Below are 20,300 nucleotides of genomic sequence, written 5' to 3' on the forward strand. Positions count from 1 at the left end.
TATGCAACTCTTATTGATACTTGTCTTGAAAGTATTATTCACGAAAAGTTTTGCTATATGATTTATTTGCTTAGTCATTATCTTTGTTAGCAATCTTTTGTTCAGATCACTCCATTCATCTTATATGCTTTACAATAATGTTGATCAAGATTATGTTGGTAGCATGTCACTTCAGAAATTATTTGTGTTATCGTTTACCTACTCGAGGACGAGTAGGAACTAAGCTTGGGGATGCTTGATATGTCTCAAACGTATCTATAATTTCTTATGTTCCATGCTACTTTTATTACAATACTTGAATGTTTTATACATACTTTACAACATTATTATACATTTTCCGGCACTAACCTATTAACAAGATGCCGAAGCGCCAGTTGCTGTTTTCTGCTGTTTTTGGTTTCAGAAATCCTAGTAAGGAAATATTCTCGGAATTGGACGAAATCAACGCCCAGGGGCCTATTTTTACACGAAGCTTCTAGAAGACCGAAAGGGAGACGAAGTGGGGCCACGAGGTGGCCAGACACCAGGGCGGCGCGGCCCAGGCCCTAGCCGCGCGGCCCTGTTGTGTCGGCGCCTCGCGTCGCCCCCTGACCTACCCTTCCGCCTACAAATAGCCTCCGTCGCTAAACCCCCTGTACCGAGAGCCACGATACGGAAAACCTTCCAGAGACGCCGCCGTCGCGAATCCCATCTCGGGGGATTCGAGAGATCGCCTCCGGCACCTCCGCCGGAGAGGGGAATCATCACCGGAGGGGCTCTACATCATCATGCCCGCCTCCGGATTGATGCGTGAGTAGTTCATCCTTGGACTATGGGTCCATAGCAGTAGCTAGATGGTTGTCTTCTCCGCTTGTGCTTTCATTGTTATAGATCTTGTGAGCTGCCTAACATGATCAAGATCCTCTATTTGTAATGCTACATGTTGTGTTTGGCGAGATCCGATGAATAGAGAATACTATGTTAAGTTGATTATCAATCTATCATATATGTGTTGTTTATGTTCTTGGATGCTCTCCGTTGCTAGTAGAGGCTCTGGCCAAGTTGATACTTGTAACTCCAAGAGGGGATAATTATGCTCGATAGTGGGTTCATGCCTCCATTAAATCTGGGACGATGCGATGAAAGTTCTAAGGTTGTGGATGTGTTGTTGCTACTAGGGATAAAACATTGATGCTTTGTCTAAGGATATTTGTGTTGATTACATTACGCACCATACTTAATGCAATTATCTGTTGTTTACAACTTAATACCGGAAGGGGTTCGGATGATAACCAGAAGGTGGATTATTTAGGCATAGATGCATGCTGGATAGCGGTCTATGTACTTTGTCGTAATGCCCTGATTAAATCACATAGTAATCATCGTTGATATGTATTGAATCTTTATTTGTCAATTGCTCGCCTGTAATTTGTTCACCCATCATGTTAGTTATCTTATTGGAGAGACACCACTAGTGAACTTTGGACCCCGGTCCATTCTTTTACATCTGAATACATTCTACTATTTTACTGTTCTTTGCAAACAAACACCATCTTCCACTCGATACGCTTAATCCTTTGTTTTCAGCAAGTCGGTGAGATTGACAACCTCACTGTTACGTTGGGGCAAAGTACTTTGATTGTGTTGTGCAGGTTCCACGTTGGCGCCGGTTTCACTGGTGTTGCGCCGCACTACATTCCTCCACCAACAACCTTCATGTGCTTCTTGGCTCCTACTGGTTCGATAACCTTGTTTCTTTCTGAGGGAAAACTTGCCGCTGTGCGCATCATACCTTCCTCTTAGGGTTCCCAACGGACGTGTACATCTACGCGCATCATAAGCCTAGGAGCAATGAGAGAGGAGTTACTTATATAGACCAGATACAATGCATTGTTGAGAAAACTCCCAATTCCCAAGGTAATGATGTTGATGCTCCATCTCTTGATGTTACTTGATTTGCACTTTCTGCGCCTAGCTGAAAGGCGTTAAAGAAAAGCACTTCTTGGGAGATAACCCAAGTTTCATTTTATTTACTGTATTGTTGAGTCTTGGAAGTTGTTTACTACTGTAGCAACCTCTCCTTATCATGTTTTTGTGCCAAGTAAAGTTTCCATGTTAAAGTTGATGATAGATTTGGATCGCTGCGCAGAAACAGCATTGCTGTCTGTCACGAATTCTCGCAGAAGTCTCTGTAAAAAAATCGAAAAAATCTGCAAATTTACGAGCGTGATCCTCATATATGTACGCAACTTTCATTAGTTTTGAGTTTTTCCATTTGGGCAAGTTAAGTGTCCCTGCCAGATTCATCTTTACGGACTGTTTTGTTTTTGACAGATTCTGTCTTTTATTTCGCATTGCCGCTTTTGCTATGTTGAATGAGTTTCTTTGTTCCATTAACTTTCAGAAGCTTTCTGCAATGTCCAGAAGTGTTAAGAATGATTTTGTCACATCTGAATATATGAATTTTTGGTTATGCACTAACCCTCTAATGAGTTTGCTTGAAGTTTGGTGTGGAGGAAGTTTTCAAGGGTCAAGAGAAGAGGATGATATACTATGATCAAGAAGAGTGAAAGGTCTAAGCTTGGGGATGCCCCGGTGGTTCATCCCTGCATATTTTAAGAAGACTCAAGCATCTAAGCTTGGGGATGCCCAAGGCATCCCCTTCTTCATCGACAACATTATCAGGTCACTTCTAGTGAAACTATATTTTTATTCCATCACATCCTATGTTCTTTACTTGGAGCGTCGGTTTTTTTTATTTTTGTTTTTGTTTTGAATAAAGTTGGATCCCACGATATTACGCTCCGCTTTTTGATACGTCTCCAACGTATCGATAATTTCTTATGTTCCATGCTACTTTATTGATGATACCTACATGTTTTATGCACATTATATGTCATATTTATGCATTTTCTGGAACTAACCTATTAACAAGATGCCGAAGAGCCGATTCGTTGTTTTCTGCTGTTTTTGGTTTCAGAAATCCTAGTAAAGAAATATTCTCGGAATTGGACGAAACTTTCGCCCGGGGTCCTATTTTTGCACGAAGCTTCCGGAAGACCGAAGAGATAACGAAGTGGGGCCACGAGGTGGCCGGAGGCTAGGCCGGCGCGGCCCGGGCCCCGGCCGCGCCGACCTACCCCCTAGGCCCCTCGTGTGGCCCCCGCGTTGACCCTCCGCCTACTTAAAGCCTCCGTCGCGAAACCCCCGAGCACCGAGAGCCACGATACGGAAAACCTTACCGAGACGCCGCCGCCGCGAATCCCATCTCGGGGGATTCAGGAGATCGCCCCGGCACCCCGCCGGAGAGGGGATTCATCTCCCGGAGGACTCTACACCGCCATGGTCGCCTCCGGAGTGATGAGTGAGTAGTCCACCCCTGGACCATGGGTCCATAGCAGTAGCTAGATGGTCGTCTTCTCCTTGTTGTGCTTCATTGTTGGATCTTGTGAGCTGCCTAACATGATCAAGATCATCTATCCGTAATACTATATGTTGTGTTTGTCGGGATCCGATGGATAGAGAGTACTATGATTATGGTGATTATCAATCTATTGTTTATGTGTTGTTTATGATCTTGCATGCTCTCCGTTATTAGTAGAGGCTCGGCCAAGTTTTTGCTCTTAACTCCAAGAGGGGGTATTTATGCTCGATAGTGGGTTCATGCCTTCATTGAATCCGGGATCGTGACGGTAGGTTCTAAGGTTGTGATGTGCTTGTTGCCACTAGGGATAAAACATTGATGCTATGTCTAAGGATGTAGTTGTTGATTACATTACGCACCATACTTAATGCAATTGTCTGTTGCTTGGCAACTTAATACTGGAGGGGGTTCGGATGATAACCTGAAGGTGGACTTTTTAGGCATAGATGCAATTGGATGGCGGTCTATGTACTTTGTCGTAATGCCCGGATTAAATCTCACTATATTTATCATATCATGTATATGCATTGTTATGCCTTTCTCTATTTGTCAATTGCCCGACCGTAATTTGTTCACCCAACATGCTTTTATCTTATGGGAGAGACACCTCTAGTGAACTCGTGGACCCCGGTCCTATTCTTTACATAGCATACAATCTACTTGTTTTACTCGTTTTCTTTGCAAACATCTTCCACTCGATACGTTTAATCCTTTGTTACAAGCAAGCCGGTGAGATTGACAACCTCACCTGTTTCGTTGGGACAAAGTACTTGGGTTGTGTTGTGCAGGTTCCGCGTTGGCGCCGGAATCCCTGGTGTTGCGCCGCATCACATTTCGCGACCATCAACCTTCAACGTGCTTCTTGGCTCCTACTGGTTCGATTAAACCTTGGTTTCTTTCGAGGGAAAACTTGCTACCGTGCGCATCATACCTTCCTCTTGGGGTTCCCAACGAACGTGTGAGTTACACGCCATCAAGCTCTTTTTCCGGCGCCGTTGCCGGGGAGATCAAGACACGCTGCAAGGGGAGTCTCCACTTCTCAATCTCTTTACTTTGTTTTTGTCTTGCTTTATTTTATTTACTACTTTGTTTGCTGCACTAAATCAAAATACAAAAAAATTAGTTGCTAGTTTTACTTTATTTATTGTCTTGCTCTCTATATCAAAAACACAAAAAAAATTAGTTACTTACTTTATCTAGTTTGTTTTATTTTACTGCTACTAAAATGAGTAATCCTGAAGTTGAAGTTCGTTCTTTTAAGCAACAAGGTGGAGAAAGTTTTAAAGATGCTTGGTATAGAATTAGTAATGCTCATCAAAGGTGCATTAAGAAACACTCCACCACTATCCTTCTTAGGAACTTTTATGTTGGTTTATCTAGTTGGAATAGATATGTTCTTGATACTCTTTCGGGAGGTAATTTCCTAGGTACTCCCGCTTTAGAAGCTAGTTGCATCATTGAGAGTCTAGTTGGAATACCACCTGTTAATGAAGTTAAAATTGAAATCTCTCTTGAAGATGTTATGAAAAAATTGGAAACCATAGAGAAAAATTTTCCAAGTGTTGAAACTAAATTGGGAATGTTATTTGACAAAACTTATGAACTTGATAAATCCTTAGGAGGAATTGATGAAAGAATTAGTGTCCTAGGAACTTGTGTTGTCCATGATAATCAAACCAATAGGATTGATGAACTTGAAAAAGCTATGGGAACCTTGGGTTCAACCTTTTCTTCTCTCAAGTATAATGAGAAAGCTTATGTGGGGAAAGAGCAAAAATTTATGTACGCCTCTAAAGTGCCTAAACAAAAGAATTATTATAGGCCTAAAATTTCTAAAACCCCTAGCACCACCATAGAGAATTTAGATAATGGAGCACCTAAAGTACCCTCTGCAACAAGTTGTGTTTGCATGAAAAATAATGTTGATGCTTCTACTCTCGATGTTACTTGATTTGCACTTTCGCGCCTAGCTGAAAGGCGTTAAAGAAAAGCGCTTATGGGAGACAACCCATGTTTTTACCTACAGCAATTTTTTGTTTTGTTGAGTCTTGGAAGTTGTTTACTACTGTAGCAACCTCTCCTTATCATGTTTTTGTGCCAAGTAAAGTTTCTATGTCAAAGTTGATGTTATATTTGGGATTGCTGCGCAGAAACAGCATTGCTGTCTGTCACGAATCTGGGCACAGTTCTCTGTAGAAAATTCGAAAAAATCTGCCAATTTACGAGCGTGATCCTCAGATATGTACGCAACTTTCATTAGTTTTGAGTTTTTCCATTTGAGCAAGTCTGGTGCCATCTCTAAATTCGTCTTTACGGACTGTTCTGTTTTTTGACAGATTCTGCCTTTTATTTCGCATTGCCTCTTTCGCTATGTTGGATTTATTTCTTTGATCCATTAATGTCCAGTAGCATTATGCAATGTCCAGAAGTGAAAATAATGAGTGTGTCACCTCTGAATGTGTGAATTATTAATTGTGCACTAACCCTCTAATGAGTTTGCTTGAAGTTTGGTGTGAAGGAAGTTTTCAAGGGTCAAGAGAGGAGTATGATATACTATGATCAAGAGGAGTGAAAGCTCTAAGCTTGGGGATGCCCCCGTGGTTCACCCCTGCATATTTTAAGAAGACTCAAGCGTCTAAGCTTGGGGATGCCCAAGGCATCCCCTTCTTCATCGACAACATCATCGGGTTCCTCCCCGAAACTATATTTTTATTCAATCACATCTTGTGTTCTTTACTTGGAGCGTCGGTTTGTTTTTGTTTTTGTTTTTGTTTGAATAAAATGGATCCTAGCATTCACTTTGTGGGATAGAGACACGCTCCGCTGTTGCATATGGACACATGTGTCCTTAGGCTTTACTCATAATGTTCAAGGCGAAGTTTCTTCTTCGTTAAATTGTTATATGGTTGGAATTGGAAAATGCTACATGTAGTAATTCTAAAATGTCTTGGATAATGTGATACTTGACAATTGTTGTGCTCATGTTTAAGCTCTTGCATCATATGCTTTGCACCCATTAATGAAGAAATACATAGAGCTTGCTAAAATTTGATTTGCATATTTGGTCTCTCTAAGGTCTAGATAATATCTAGTATTGAGTTTTGAACAACAAGGAAGACAGTGTAGAGTCTTATAATGTTTACAATATGTCTTTTATGTGAGTTTTGCTGCACTTGTTCATCCTTGAGTTTGCTTCAAATAACCTTGCTAGCCTAAACCTTGTATCGAGAGGGAATACTTCTCATGCATCCAAAATCCTTGAGCCAACTACTATGCCATTTGTGTCCACCATACCTACCTACTACATGGTATTTCTCCGCCATTCCAAAGTAAATTGCTTGAGTGCTACCTTTAAAATTCCATCATTTACCTTTGCAATATATAGCTCATGGGACAAAATAGCCTTAAAAACTATCGTAGTATTGAATATGTACTTATGCACTTTATCTTTTATTAAGTTGCTTGTTGTGCGATAACCATGCTTCGGGGAACGCCATCAACTATTGTTGAATATCATGTGAGTTGCTATGCATGTCCGTCTTGTCTGAAGGATTTATCATTTTAGTGGTTGGAGCATGCAAAATTGTTAGAGAAGAACATTGGGCCGCTAACTAAAGCCATGAACCATGGTTGAAGTTTCAGTTTTGGACATATATCCTCAATCTCATATGAGAATAATAATTGTTGCTACATGCTTATGCATTTAAGAGGAGTCCATTATCTCGTTGTCCATGTTGTCCCGGTATGGATGTCTAAGTTGAGAATAATCAAAAGCGAGAAATCCAAAATGCGAGCTTTCTCCTTAGACCTTTGTACAGAGCGGCATGGAGGTACCCCTTTGTGACACTTGGTTGAAACATGGCATGCGAAGATCCGGTAGTCCAAGCTAAGTAGGACGAGGTGCGGGCACTATTAGTATACTATGCATGAGGCTTGCAACTTGTAAGATATAATTTTCATAACTCATATGCTTTATTACTACCGTTGACAAAATTGTTTCATGTTTTCAAAATAAAAGCTCTAGCACAAATACAGCAATCGATGCTTTCCTCTTTGAAGGACCATTCTTTTACTTTTATTGTTGAGTCAGCTTTACCTATCTCCTTCCACCTTAAGAAGCAAACACTTGTGTGAACTGTGCATTGATTCCTACATACTTGCATATTGCACTTGTTATATTACTTTATGTTGACAATATCCATGAGATATACATGTTATAAGTTGAAAGCAACCGCTGAAACTTAATCTTCCTTTGTGTTGCTTCAATACCTTTACTTTGATTTATTGCTTTATGAGTTAACTCTTATGCAAGACTTATTGATGCTTGTCTTGAAGTACTATTCATGAAAAGTCTTTGCTTTATGATTCACTTGTTTACTCATGTCATTACCATTGTTTTGATCGCTGCATTCATTACATATGTTTACAAATAGTATGATCAAGATTATGATGGCATGTCACTTCAGAAATTATCTTTGTTATCGTTTTACTCGCTCGGGACGAGCGTAACTAAGCTTGGGGATGCCGATACGTCTCCAACGTATCGATAATTTCTTATGTTCCATGCTACTTTATTGATGATACCTACATGTTTTATGCACATTATATGTCATATTTATGCATTTTCCGGAACTAACCTATTAACAAGATGCCGAAGAGCCGCTGTCGTTTTCTGCTGTTTTTGGTTTCGTAAATCCTAGTAAAGAAATATTCTCGGAATTGGACGAAACTTTCGCCCGGGGTCCTATTTTTGCACGAAGCTTCCGGAAGACCGAAGAGATAACGAAGTGGGGCCACGAGGTGGCCGGAGGCTAGGCCGGCGCGGCCCGAGCCCCGGCCGCGCCGACCTACCCCCTAGGCCCCTCGTGTGGCCCCCGCGTTGACCCTCCGCCTACTTAAAGCCTCCGTCGCGAAACCCCCGCACCGAGAGCCACGATACGGAAAACCTTACCGAGACGCCGCCGCCGCGAATCCCATCTCGGGGATTCAGGAGATCGCTCCCGGCACCCTGCCGGAGAGGGGATTCATCTCCCGGGAGGACTCTACACCGCCATGGTCGCCTCCGGAGTGATGAGTGAGTAGTCCACCCCCGGACCATGGGTCCATAGCAGTAGCTAGATGGTCGTCTTCTCCTTGTTGTGCTTCATTGTTGGATCTTGTGAGCTGCCTAACATGATCAAGATCATCTATCCGTAATACTATATGTTGTGTTTGTCGGGATCCGATGGATAGAGAGTACTATGATTATGGTGATTATCAATCTATTGTTTATGTGTTGTTTATGATCTTGCATGCTCTCCGTTATTAGTAGAGGCTCGGCCAAGTTTTTGCTCTTAACTCCAAGAGGGGGTATTTATGCTCGATAGTGGGTTCATGCCTTCATTGAATCTGGGATCGTGACGAGAGGTTCTAAGGTTGTGATGTGTCGTTGCCACTAGGGATAAAACATTGATGCTATGTCTAAGGATGTAGTTGTTGATTACATTACGCACCATACTTAATGCAATTGTCCGTTGCTTTGCAACTTAATACCGAATGGGGTTCGGATGATAACCTCGAAGGTGGACTTTTTAGGCATAGATGCAGTTGGATGGCGGTCTATGTACTTTGTCGTAATGCCCGGATTAAATCTCACTATATTTATCATATCATGTATATGCATTGTTATGCCTTTCTCTATTTGTCAATTGCCCGACTGTAATTTGTTCACCCAACATGCTTTTATCTTATGGGAGAGACACCTCTAGTGAACTCGTGGACCCCGGTCCTATTCTTTACATAGCATACAATCTACTTGTTTTACTGTTTTCTTTGCAAACATCTTCCACTCGATACGTTTAATCCTTTGTTACAGCAAGCCGGTGAGATTGACAACCTCACTGTTTCGTTGGGACAAAGTACTTGGGGTTGTGTTGTGCAGGTTCCGCGTTGGCGCCGGAATCCCTGGTGTTGCGCCGCATCACATTTCGCGACCATCAACCTTCAACGTGCTTCTTGGCTCCTACTGGTTCGATTAAACCTTGGTTTCTTTCTGAGGGAAAACTTGCTACTGTGCGCATCATACCTTCCTCTTGGGGTTCCCAACGAACGTGTGAGTTACACGCCATCACTTTTTCATATAGAACACTTGTGTTCTTAATTATGCTTTAATGTTCATTGCGAAGTCTGAAATTGCTTCGTTAAATTGCTATTTGGTTGGAATCGGAAAATGCTGCATATGGTTTGGTAAATTTGGCAATTGTTTGAGCTCTCATTAGATCATGTTTAAGCCCTTGCATCATGTAGTTTAATCTATTAATGAAGAACTACCGTAGAGCTTGTTTAATTTGGTTTGCATGATTGTTCTCTCTAAGTCTAGATATTTTCGGGTAAAGTGTTTGAACAACGAGGAAGACAGTGTAGAGCCTTATAATTCTTGCAATATTTTCTTGTGTGAGTTTTGTTGTACCTGTTCATACTTGTGTTTGCTTCAAACAACCTTGCTAGCCCAAACCTTGTACTGAGAGGAAATGCTTCTCGTGCATCCAAACACCTTGAGCCAAAAACCCATGCCATTTGTGTCCACCATATCTACCTACTATGTGGTATTTTTCTGCCATTCCAAAGTAAATTACTTGAGTTCTACCTTTAAAATTTCATTCCTTTACCTCTACAATATATAGCTCATGGGACAAATAGCTTAAAAACTATTGTGGTGATGAATATGTAGTTATGTGTCTTAATTCTTATAAGTTGCTTGTTGAGCGGTAACCATGTTTCTGGGGAGGCCATCAACTTTATCTTTGTTGGATATCATGTGAGATGCTATGCATGTTCGTCTTGTCTGAAGTAAGTGCGATTTCATGATCAAATGGTTTGAGTATGCATATGTTAGAGAAGAACATGGGCCGCTAACTAAAGCCATGTATCATGGTGGAAGTTTCAGTTTGGACATACAACCTCAATCTCTTATGAGAATATTAACTCGTTGTTGAATGCTTAAGCATTAAAAGAGGAGTCCATTATCTGTTGTCTATGTTGTCCCGGTATGGATGTCTAAGTTGAGAATAATCAAAAGCGAGAAATCCAATGCGTGCTTTCTCCTTAGACACTTGTACAAGGCGGCATAGAGGTACCCCTTTGTGACACTTGGTTGAAACATATGTTAAGCGATGATAATCCGTGTCTTCCGAGCTAAGTAGGACAAGGTGCGAGCACTATTAGTACTCTATGCATGAGACATGCAACTTGTAGGAAGTATTATGCATAGCACATATGAATTATTACTACCGTTGACAAAATTGTTTCTATGTTTTCAAAACAAAAGCTCTAGCACAAAAATAGTAATCCATGCTTCCCTCTACGAAGGGTCAATCTTTTACTTTATGTTGAGTCAGTTTACCCACTTCTTTCTATCTTAGAAGAAAACACTTGTGTTAACTGTGTGCATTGATTCTTACATGTTTACTTATTGCACTTGTTATATTACTCTATGTTGACAAATATCCATGAGATATACATGTTACAAGTTGAAAGCATTCGCTGAAACTTAATCATCCTTTGTGTTGCTTCAATTCATTCTACTTTGAATTTATTGCTTATGAGTTAGCTCTTATGCAACTCTTATTGATACTTGTTTGAAAGTACTATTCATGAAAAGTTTTGCTATATGATTCATTTGCTTAGTCATTATCTTTGTTAGCAATCTTTTATTCAGATCACTCCATTCATCTCATATGCTTTACAATAATGTTGATCAAGATTATGTTGGTAGCATGTCACTTCAGAAATTATTTGTGTTATCGTTTACCTACTCGAGGACGAGTAGGAACTAAGCTTAGGGATGCTTGATACGTCGCAAACGTATCTATAATTTCTTATGTTCCATGCTACTTTTATTACAATACTTGAATGTTTTATACATACTTTACAGCATTATTATACATTTTCCGGCACTAACCTACTGTTTTTGGTAAGGAAATATTCTCGGAATGGGACGAAATCAACGCCCAGGGGCCTATTTTTACACGAAGCTTCCAGAAGACCGAAAGGGAGACGAAGTGGGGCCACGAGGTGGCGACACACCAGGGCGGTGCGACCTGGCCCTTGACCGCGCGGCCCTGTTGTGTGGGCCCCTCGTGACGCCCTTTGACCTACCCTTCCGCCTACAAATAGCCTTCGTCGCGAAACCCCCTGTACCGAGAGCCACGATACGGAAAACCTTCCAGAGACGCCGCCGTCGCGAATCCCATCTCGGGGGATTCAGGAGATCGCCTCCGGCACCCTGCCGGAGAGGGGAATCATCACCGGAGGGGCTCTACATCATCATGCCCGCCTCCGGATTGATGCGTGAGTAGTTCATCCTTGGACTATGGGTCCATAGCAGTAGCTAGATGGTTGTCTTCTCCGCTTGTGCTATCAATGTTTAGATCTTGTGAGCTGCCTAACATGATCAAGATCATCTATTTGTAATGCTACATGTTGTATTTGGCGGGATCCAATGAATATAGAATATTATGTTAAGTTGATTATCAATCTATCATATATGTGTTGTTTATGTTCTTGCATGCTCTCCGTTGCTAGTAGAGGCTCTGGCCAAGTTGATACTTGTAACTCCAAGAGGGAGTAATTATGCTCGATAGTGGGTTCATGCCTCCATTGAATCTGGGACGAGTGATGTAAAGTTCTAAGGTTGTGGATGTGTTGTTGCTACTAGGGATAAAACATCGATGCTTTGTCTAAGGATATTTGTGTTGATTACATTACGCACCATACTTAATGCAATTATCTCGTTGTTTACAACTTAATATCGGAAGGGGTTCGGATGATAACCTCGAAGGTGGATTATTTAGGCATAGATGCATGCTTGGATAGCGAGTCTATGTACTTTGTCGTAATGCCCTGATTAAATCACATAGTAATCATCGTTGATATGTATTGAATCTTTATTTGTCAATTGCCCGCTTGTAATTTGTTCACCCAAAGCATGCTAGTTATCTTATTGGAGAGACACCTCTAGTGAACTCGTGGACCCCGGTCCATTCTTTTACATCTGAATACATTCTACTCGTTTTTACTGTTCTTTGCAAACAAACACCATCTTCCACTCGATACGCTTAATCCTTTGTTTTCAGCAAGCCGGTGAGATTGACAACCTCACTGTTACGTTGGGGCAAAGTACTTTGATTGTGTCTTGCAGGTTCCACGTTGGCGCCGGTTTCACTGGTGTTGCGCCGCACTACATTCCTCCACCAACAACCTTCACGTGCTTCTTGGCTCCTACTGGTTCGATAACCTTGGTTTCTTGCTGAGGGAAAACTTGCTGCTGTGCGCATCATACCTTCCTCTTGGGGTTCCCAACAGACGTGTACATCTACGCGCATCACAGGTGTGTAGCCATCACCCATCTGGCCCAAGGCAAGTTGGGTTGAGTTAAGACACGGTGAACGAATTTTGTCAGCAAGCAATCATTTTGGAGTTGCAAGTTCTTGATACCAAGCGCACCCTCTTCAAAGCTTCTGCAAACATAGTCCCATGCAGCTAGACAGTCGCTGCCATTCAAAGAGTTTTTCCCTTTCCAGAAGGAAGCTCTCATCAATCTTTCTAGCTCATCAATTACCCAGTGCGGTAATTTGATACAATACATGAGGTAAGCTGGCAAGGCTGATAGAACAAACTTTGTCAAAGTCAGTCTCCCACCACGGGTAATGAAATGAAGAGAAAAGCCAATTCTATTTTCAACAGCCGAGATATACGGTAAAAAATTCTCTTTTGGGAGCTTAGAGTGAGAGAGTGGAAGCCCAAGTACGACTGTGGGAAAGAGGCCCATTGCACAATTCAGAGCATTTGCAATCTTCTCACTTTCTCGCAGGATCATATTAATTGACACAAAGGTTGATTTACTGAAGTTGATTCTGAGTCCAGTAGTGCTAGCAAAGTCATCAAGGATTTGCTTCAAGATTTTTACCTGCTCCACATCTCCTTGTATGATGATCAAAGTATCGTCTGCATATTGTAAAACCTGGCAAGGTTGTTCTTCTAACACCGGGTGTCGAAGTAGTCCATTAGCCGCAGAGTTCTTGATAGCTTGTCGGAGAACATCAACGACCACAATGAACATAAGTGGCGACAGTGGATCCCCCTTCCGCAACCCCCTTTTAATATTGATCCAATTCCCTAGAATCCCATTAAGCAAAATAGCTATTTTAGCCGAGATGAGAAGCTCCTTCATCCACAAGATCCATTTCCTATCAAAACCTCTAATATGCATGATTGCAAACAGACCATCCCAAGAAACCGTGTCAAAGGCTTTACTGAAATCTAGCTTGAGAACAATAGCTTCTTCTTCCTTTTCTTGTAGGTCTGAACTAAATCCATTGCATACATAAAATTGTTTGCAATGCATCTTGTCTTGATAAAACCAGTTTGGTCCTCGTCCACAAGGAGTTTTATCAAACATTGCAGACATGCCGCTAAAATTTTGGTGAACCATTTAACCGTGCAATTAAGGAGAGAAATAGGCCTGTAGTTACTCGGAGAACTATCATTTTCTTTTTTGCGAAGCAGTATCATATAAGATATGTTAAGTCCTTCCACTTTAGTATCACCACGATAGAACCGGTCAAAGAATTCACAACATCCTCTTTGATTAGAAGCCAAAAATCTTGATAGAATCCAGACCCAAAATCGTCCGGTCCAGGGCTTTTATCACTAGGAATATCTTTAATAGCTCTCAAGATTTCTTGTTCACTGAAAGGTTCTGTCAGCTGTGCTAAGTTAGTCATGTGGGGGTACAGCCCGTGAATATCAAAGAGTTGAGTGGAGTAGTCATCTCTTGAGTACATGCATCATCTTTGTCTATCAACACTATATATTTACAAATAGATTCAACTTTTGCGAGTGTACATCTGTTTCACCCCACAGATTTCTTCTAACCATGCCCCATCGTCTAATTAAAAACATCATAAACTGAAATATTTGCACTAAACCTAAGGTTATACATGAGTATTAGATTTAACACAGAAACAATTGTCACCAAACCCTAATCTCTCTAAAATCTAGTTCTTCTACCATTACCAATACTTTTCCAATCGAATTTACAGAAAATGTATTTGACTCTCTTCAAATTATTCATGTAACCCTAAAATCTATTTTTTCAATTACTGTTTGCCGACGAGATATATTATCATTTCTGTAGCAATGACAGCTGTGGGATCGTCCACTCTGAATAGAGTGGTAAGGTTCAGAGCACAACTTTTGGACTAGTAAAGTTGCCAGATTACGTTCAGTATTATGGTCAGCTAGTATTTATTTTGAGCAAATAACGTTTCTTTCCCCTTGGATTCAAGACACCTGTTATCTGGTAAACACACATACGTACATGTGCAAATTTTGGCGTTGTGCTAGTTGCAGTACAGACTTTACGAGAAGTACATAGCAAGCAACGAAATGCGAGAGTGTTCGGGAATATGCGGGCACAGATGAATCCCGCCCAGATCGTGACGGCCATCAGAGAGGAGTTCCAGCTGTGGGAGATAGCTAGGAGAGGAGGGAGCTCACGGATAGCGCGAGAGTAGGCCTTAGTCGGAGGGTGGGCCGGGAGGGTGTGAGTGGGTTCAAGCACTGATGTTTGTATCAGCTGCTCTCTTGTAAATTATGTTTCTCCTTCTATAAAGATAAGGCACGCTTTGCGCGTGCTCTCGAAAAAAAAAGACACGATTTAGCTTTCATCCTTGGCAGAGCTGGGACGTCATAATCTTGCTTCGAGGGGTTTCTGCTGCCCAATTGCGCTCGGTATCATCAGATAATATTTATTTTGAGGAAATAACATTTCTTTCCCTGGAATTCAAGACACTTGCCATCCGGTAAACAGACATGCGTACATTGGCGAGTTTTGGCGCTTGCTAGTTGCGGTACACACTTTACTAGTACAAGTATTTAGCAAGTCACTGTTGCGGTACAGTTTATTGCACAAAACCACAACTTCAAGTGCAATTTTAGATTAAAAAAATCATAACTTTTAGGACTTATATTTGGAAAACCACAACTTTACCACTAATTATCGATGAATCCAAATGTCACATTTTCTATCTTTTAGTGTTAAAACTGGCGCTCCGACTCACACGTGGGCTAAAATGGCTTACGGTCAACTCACGATAGATAGGGATCGAGAGACTGGGCGAGACGGACCAGTTCACCATTGTCCCAAACCCCCTTGCTCGGAGGCGAGGGTGGTAGTGGAAGCTCGATCCAGAGCTATAGTGTCGATGACAATATTGCAAGGCTTGCGACGTCGATGGGATGGATGGAAAAGGTTCGCCATCCCCGGTACCCCTCCACCCACCTTGCACTCGGGGCGACAACCACAATGCCAACACATACGTATGCGGATCAAGAGTGGTGGTCATGTAGATATTGTGGCCGAGAGATGTACCACCAACAACTCACGGAAATTCATGGCCCCAACATGTGGGCCCTAGCTTCAACTTTAGGGTTAAAATGGCAAAAACATGATAGTTGGGTTTTTTGTTGCTAATTTGCTCCGAAGTTGTGCTTTTGAAAACTAGTCCAAAAGTTGTGTTTTTTCTTAAAACAAGTCCAAAAGTTGTGATTTTGTGTAATATATGCACCTGAAGTTGTGGTTTTTGTGTAATCACCTCGCTGGTAGAAAAATGGCCTTTGGTCGCGGTTGGCAACTGCCATTAGTCGCGGTTGCGCAACCGCGACCAATTAGGCGCGACTAAAGGCCCCCCCACCTTTAGTCGCGGTTCCTTACGAACCGCGACTAAAGGCCCGTCCACGTGGGCGGCAGGCGAGCGCCAGGGCGGAGGACCTTTAGTCGCGGTTCTTCCGGCCAACCGCGACTAAAGGCCTCCGCGAGGTTTAGGGTTTAGCCCCCCTCCCCTAAATCTGGTTTGTTTTTAATTTGTATTGTTTTATTTCTTTTGGGTTTTAATTTTGAAGGAGTTTCACATATTCTACCGTACTACATACATGCATATGAATGTACAATTTCAAACAAATTTGAAATTAGAACAAAAAGAATTCAAGAGGAATATACAATATATATTCGATATCGGATGACCATATACAATTTTGAACAAGTTTCCATACATATTTAGTGCATATAAAGTTCTACGTCCTCTACATAGTGTTCTCCTCTAGGATCGATGACTTCCCTCGCGAACCATCCAGCTAGTTCCTCTTGAAGTGGTCGGAAGCGAGCTTCTGGAGTAAGCGTCGTCCGGAGGTTATTCCTCCCGATGTTGTTCTCAGACGGCTGCCGCTCAGTGGTGTATCTCCGGATCCTCTCACAAACATAGTATCCACATAGATTGGTCCACGGTGGCTGAATATCCCCAGTCGCAGCCTTTGCCCTTTTAAAATGTAGCTCTTTTTTGAATTCACCGACCTTTTGATCTACGAACCGTCTCCAAACCCTACGAGGCAAGGAAAATTAAATGAACAAGAGAGTTATTAATTAGTTACTGATACGTCTCAAACGTATCTATAATTTCTTATGTTCCATGCCACATTATTGATGATATCTACATGTTTTATGCATACTTTATATCATATTATGGCATTTATTGGACTAACCTATTAACAAGATGCCACAGTGCCAGTTTCTGTTTATTATGTCTGTTTATTGCAGAAAAGGCCCAAAAACCAAAGTGCTCGGAAAAATCCAGAAAAATTACAGAAATTCTATTTCACCGGAAGACTCACGGAGCCGAAGGGCAAGCCGGGGGAGGCCCGAGGCCTCCTCCCCATAGGCCGGCGCGGCCTGGAGGGTGGTCACCCCACCCCGTGGTGTGGGCCCCTCGGGACTCTTCCGACTCCGACTCTTCGCCTATTTAAGCCGTCGTGACCTAAAACTTCGAGACCTCTTCACGAAACTCCAGAAAACATCCAGGGGCGCCGCCACATCGCGAAACTCCAATTCGGGGGACAGAAGTCTCTGTTCCGGCACCCTGCCGGGACGGGGAATTGCCCCCGGAGTCATCTCCACCGCCGTCTCCACCGCCATCTTCACCGCCATCGCTGCCTCCATGATGAGGAGGGAGTAATTCACCCCTGGGGCTGAGGGCTCTACCGTAGCTATGTGGTTAATCTCTCTCTTTGTACTCCAATACAATGATCTTATGAGCTGCCTTACATGATTGAGATCTATATGATGAGCTTTGTATCGCTACTAGTTTATGTGCTACTCATGTGATGTTATTAAAGTAGTCTATTCCTCCTCGCATGGTGTAAAGGTGCTAGTGTGTGCACCGTGTGGTTCTTGTCGTAGGCTATGATCATGACCTCTTGTAGGTTGTGGAGTTAATTGTCATTATGATAGTATTGATGTGATCTATTCCTCCTTCATAGTGTAATGTGGACAGGTGCGTGCGCTATGTTAGTTCTTGGTTTATTTTGCAATGATCTATTATGCTCTAAGGTTACTTAAACATGAATATCGAATGTTGTGGAGCTTGTTAACTCCGGCATTGAGGGTTCGTGTAATCCTACGCAACGAATGATGTTCATTATCAAACAAGAGTGTATGTAGCACATATGAGAAGAAGTATTTATTATGCGATCAATGTTGAGAGTGTCCACTAGTGAAAGTATGATCCCTAGGCCTTGTTTCCAAGCACTGAAACTCCGTTTGTTTACTGTTTTGTTGCATGTTTACTCGCTGCCATATTTTATTCAGATTGCTATTACCACTCATATACATCCATATTACTTGTATTTCACTATCTCTTCGCCGAACTAGTGCACCTATACACCTGACAAGTGTACTTGGTGTGTTGGGGACACAAGAGACTTCTTGCTTTGTGATTACAGGGTTGCTTGAGAGGGATATCTTTGACCTCTTCCTCCCTGAGTTCGATAAACCTTGGGTAATCCACTTAAGGGAAACTTGTCTGCTGTTCTACAAACCTCTGCTCTTGGAGGCCCAACACTCGTCTACAAGAATAGAAGCACCCGTAGACATCAAGCACTTTTCCGGCGCCGTTGCCGGGGAGGAAAGGTAAAAGGCACTCATACTTCGGTTCCGTGTAACGAGTACTTTTCTGGCGCCATTGTGTGTGTGCTCGAAGCTATTTCCTTTAGACTCTGCAATTGCATCTTTTTGTTTCTTGTTTTTATTTTTCACTAGTTAGGCATAATGGAAAACAAAAAAAAAATTAGTGAGCTTTTTAATCTTTTTCCTAATTTAGAATTGTTTGATGCGAAAATTAAAAAACCTATGGAACCTTATTTACATGATAGTAGCAATGTTATTAGTATGAATGCAATTACTGCTAATGCTATGAAGAAGTCTAAGCTTGGGGAAGCTAGTTTACATAAAAATAATCTTTTTTGCTCCTCCGCTTTGGAAGAAATATTTTGCTCTGATGATGCTTTATCTCCCATATGCGATAACTCTAATGATGCTTCTGATATTTTAAATCCACCTGCTGAAAGTATTCCGTATAAAATACCTATGAAAATTATTGAACGTGTTATGGATAACCGCTATGAAGGGGATGGAACTGTCCATCCTGGGAATCATTTACTGTTTTTGCATGAATTATGCGGGTTATTCAAGTGTGCAGGTATCTCTATGGATGAAGTGAAGAAGAAACTATTCTCTATGTCGCCTGTCTGCGGTAAAGCGGCGCATTGGTATAAACTCGAAGGACGGGCGCTCTCTTGATTGGAAGGATATTATGCCTGTATTTTGTTCTAAGTTCTATCCTCCAAGTGAAATTCACAAAGATCGAAACCATATATATAATTTCTGGCCTCATGATGGAGAGAGTATTGCCCAAGCATGGGAGAGGTTGAAGTCTTTAATGCTCAAATGCCCCAATCATGAGCTTCCGTGTAATATCATCATTGATAATTTCTATGCAAGACTTTCTTTTCAAGATAAGACCTTGCTGGATACTACTTGTTCTGGATCATTCACGCGCAACAAAGAAGAGTTTAAAAGGGACCTTCTTGATCGGATTAAGGAGAACGCTGAAGATTGGGAGAATGACAAAGGTAAAGAATCAGGTATAAACTATGATTATGAATGTATTGAAACTTTTATGAATACTGATGAATTTCAAAATATGAGTGCTACCTATGGTCTTGAATCTCAAGTTGTTGCAAATTTTTATAAAGCTTTTGCTTCTCACATTGAATTGCCTAGGAAGAATTTTGATAAATATCATGAACCTTTTAAAGACGCTTGCATGAAGGATGAAACTGTTATTAATGATTGCAATGAACATGTTGAAACTTCTGAAAATGCTATTTCCTATAAGCATGTTAATTTTTGTGGAATGCATAGACCTTGTGGAATTAATCAAATAGAAGATGAATATTGTATCCATCGCAGAAATGAAAAACTAGAAAGTGGTCTAGAGCTCTAGATGATCTTGGAGAAAAAGTGTGTGCCCTCTATCCTTTTATTTGTGAACTTTGCCATAGAGTTGGTCATTTTAATTTTCAATGTTCCTCCAATGATAATTCAAACCCCATGAGTGCTGCAAATTTGTATTGTGATGATGAAATTATTCCTAATCAGCATGATGAACTTACCTTATTTTTGAAGTGTGAAGAGTTATCAAGAAAAATTTCTTTGTTAAATATTAACGATCTTGATATTGATGATGTCCCGCATGGTTGTCTTTCTTACCGCATTAATAATTGCCATACAAATACTTACATACAGTAATATTTTAGAAGATGACACCTTGCCAAAATATGATAGGACCGCTGTGTGTTTTCAATTAATTAATGAAAAGGAGGGATCCTCCCAAGTTTCTTCTATTGTTTCTAAAAGTAAATCAGGTTATGCGTACAAGCCACCCTTCAAGCCTCTTCCTCCTAAAGAAGGAAGCGAGGAGAAGGAAAAGAAGAAGAAGAAGAAGAAGGGAACGAAGAAGAAGAA

This window comes from Lolium rigidum, chromosome 2 (assembly GCF_022539505.1).
Source record: "Lolium rigidum isolate FL_2022 chromosome 2, APGP_CSIRO_Lrig_0.1, whole genome shotgun sequence".
NCBI lineage: Eukaryota > Viridiplantae > Streptophyta > Magnoliopsida > Poales > Poaceae > Lolium > Lolium rigidum.